The sequence below is a fragment of the Heterocephalus glaber genome, unplaced genomic scaffold, assembly GCF_053883595.1.
Source record: "Heterocephalus glaber isolate CG9 unplaced genomic scaffold, H.glaber_assembly_v1.0 deba00001831, whole genome shotgun sequence".
Lineage (NCBI taxonomy): Eukaryota > Metazoa > Chordata > Mammalia > Rodentia > Bathyergidae > Heterocephalus > Heterocephalus glaber.
The window spans coordinates 1,686,226-1,689,183 of record NW_028258491.1 but is presented as its reverse complement, the minus strand read 5'-3'; the positions used below and the strand labels follow the sequence as shown (position 1 = coordinate 1,689,183).

Below are 2,958 nucleotides of genomic sequence, written 5' to 3'. Positions count from 1 at the left end.
ACTAAGAGCAATAAAGAATGTTATTCTGGGAATGAAAACCAGGAAAGTTATTCCATCTTTATGAACCTTAAGAAAAGCCAATGTGAGAGCAGGTGAAGAAGTTTCAGAGAGATTACTGAAAAGTCAGCAAATTAAATGGACAGATTCTTTTAATAAGATTCATTTGGTTTGCATCTGAATAACATAATTTCTTCAATTCAGTAACTGAAGATAGTAATTGATGATTTGGTCTGGACTTCTTCATTGCCACCTGTGTCTCTCAATGACAAGCATTTCTGTCACCTTCCCCAAATACAAATGGGTGAATATGATGGAACACACTCTGTCTTCACCAGATAATGCCTTTACAACCTGTAACTAATAACTGAAATATCAGGAATGCTTAAAAAAAACCCATGGATTCACATGTGATTCATTTGAGGAACATGACCAAAATCACTGTGTTTATCCTAACCAGTTTCACAGATGACTTTGACCTCCAAGTCCTCCCATTTTCCTTATTCTGGGAAGTCTCTCTCTTCATTCTGGTATGAAATTTGGGTCTGGTAGCATTGGTCATCAATGATACCTGGTTCCACAAACCCATGTACTATTTTCTCAGTGTATTATCATTCTTGGGTGCCTACTACTCTACAGTTGTGACCCTCAAAAGGTTGGTCAATTTTCTGACAAAAGATAAAACCATTTCATTCCTTGGATATGCAACACAGGTGCTTCTCTTTGTTGCTTTGGGGACCACAGAGTGCTTTCTCTTGGCAACAATGGCTTATGACTGCTATGTGACCATCTACCATCCAAGTCTGGATTCGGTAAGGATGTCACACAAAGTATATGTTCCACTAATCACTGCTTCCTATGTTGGTGACTTTGTATATGTCATGGTACATACTGTGGCCACATTTAGCCTGTCCTTCTGTGGATCCAATAAAATTAGGCACGTGTTCTGTGATATCCCTCCTCTCCTTGTTATTTCCTATTCTGATACTCACACAAACCAGCTTCTACTCTTCTACTTTGTGGGTGCCATTGTGGTGGTCACCATCCTGACTGTTCTCATCTCCTATGGCTTCATCCTGTTGGTCATTCTGAGGATGCATTCTGCCGAAGGGAGGAGGAAAAAGTTCTTCACATGTGGCTCTCATCTATCCAGATTGTTCATTTATGATGGGACAATCCTCCTCAAATATGTGAGACCGAGTTCCAGCTATGACTCAGAGCACAGTATGGTGGTGTCCATATACTACACCATTGTCATTCCCATGCTGATCTATAGTTTGAGGAATAAAGAGATAAAAGAGGCAATGCAAAAACTCTTGAAAGAAATTGGTTTCTAACTCAAGTGTATTCTAAAAAGTTATTCAGTCTAAAACAATAGCAGTTGTAGATACATATATCTCTAATCAGAATCTAGAAAAAATTTCTTGCTTTTATTTCATACTGCTTATATTTCCAATAAAGAATTAATTACTCCTCTAGTGCATGTGAAAAAGTCTGTATATTAATTAGAAATGTACATATACTTATGTTTACACTTATGTATATTAAATAATAATAGATGGTGATATATTGCTTAAGTTAGTCTTCTTATAAATTTAATTTAATTTAATATTACAAAATAAGTTTTCTGGACTCTAAGGCTTGAAATGTCTTCAGATGCATTATAATTCTCCAGCACCCAGTATGAATGAATGGAATTCCTCATTTTTCAATTACTCTTTTGCTAGATGTTACCACAACTACCCAACTTATGCTAACATACACAAATAAAACTAGATGTTTGTATGAGGTTTTGTCCCCCTTTTCTCAAGAACTAAATATTTTGCACCAGGGATTTAGCTCAGTGGTGTGCAGCCTGCCTTGTTAGCTGAAGGTCCCAAGTTCGATCCCCAGTACAAAAATAAATAAATAAATAACAATTAAAAACTAATTATTTTGTTAGTAGAGTTCTTCTTTCTACTGCCTAATCACTGGAAGTGATAAAATCCACTTGACATCACAGAAAGTAGATTGATGCTTCACAGTAATGTTTATTGAGGGCATATGTAAGAATAGTAACAAATGATAAAACATATATCCTAGAGAGAAATCTGCAAGTGGCTGCTACATGGCTGCTACCAGGTCTGTGGAATTCTTTTGATGCTACAAGTCTTGCTCCCAAGTTTGGGACCTTGCTCATATCCTTGTACTGTTTTTGATTTCTATATATGAGGAATGGCCTGGGGTTTGGTTTTAGTGCATAATATTTGTATACAATAAACAAGGGCCTGAAAATCAGAACAATCTCATTTCTCTTTAACTTGTCTCTCCTGCTGCTTCATAGATAGATAGATAGATAGATAGATAGATAGATAGATAGATAGATATGAAAGAAGTGATTGTCCTGTGATTTTTCCGGGAATATTTCATCAGAATATAGAAATCAAAATAATGCTGCTTTTCAGAGTTAATTCATAAATGTACATTAGAGATTCAAATTAATATTTTGGGCCTTCTGTTTCCTATTTTTTCTGATTATTTGTGCAAATGTTAGTCACACATCTTTGTTGGACATAGAAATTGTTTGGAAGCAGAATCAACACTCAACATTCTGGGCTGGGGATTTAGAGCAGTACTGAGTTCTATCCCTGGTACTGGAAAAAAATTAAATTTAAACATTCCACTTTTCAGAGACACAACACTGAGTAGTCATTTTAGGTTATAAAAATGTATGTTATAAAAATGAAGCTATTCAAAGCCATCAAATTCATTTTCCCAACCATAATGTTTTAGGAGAGTTTTCTGGAAGAAAGTAATAAGCTTCTTCCACATTATGTCTAATATTCTTATATTTTAAAATTCAATATTTTCCAGCATTCAAGAATCACTCTTTAAGTTTCTCTCATACACACTGGGCTTCCAAATTTGTTGCAGAAATATTTTAGTCAAGGTTTACTTTTGTGACATCAGTGTGTAGTTGTT

The 2,958-nt window shown here is 35.3% G+C and overlaps 1 pseudogene; it reads left to right on the top strand.

Moving 5' to 3' along the window:
• The first annotated feature begins 395 nt into the window (after nucleotides 1-395).
• LOC101725024 (olfactory receptor 5T3-like) lies at nucleotides 396-1,334 on the top strand (annotated as a pseudogene).
• Nucleotides 1,335-2,958: the final 1,624 nt, after the last annotated feature.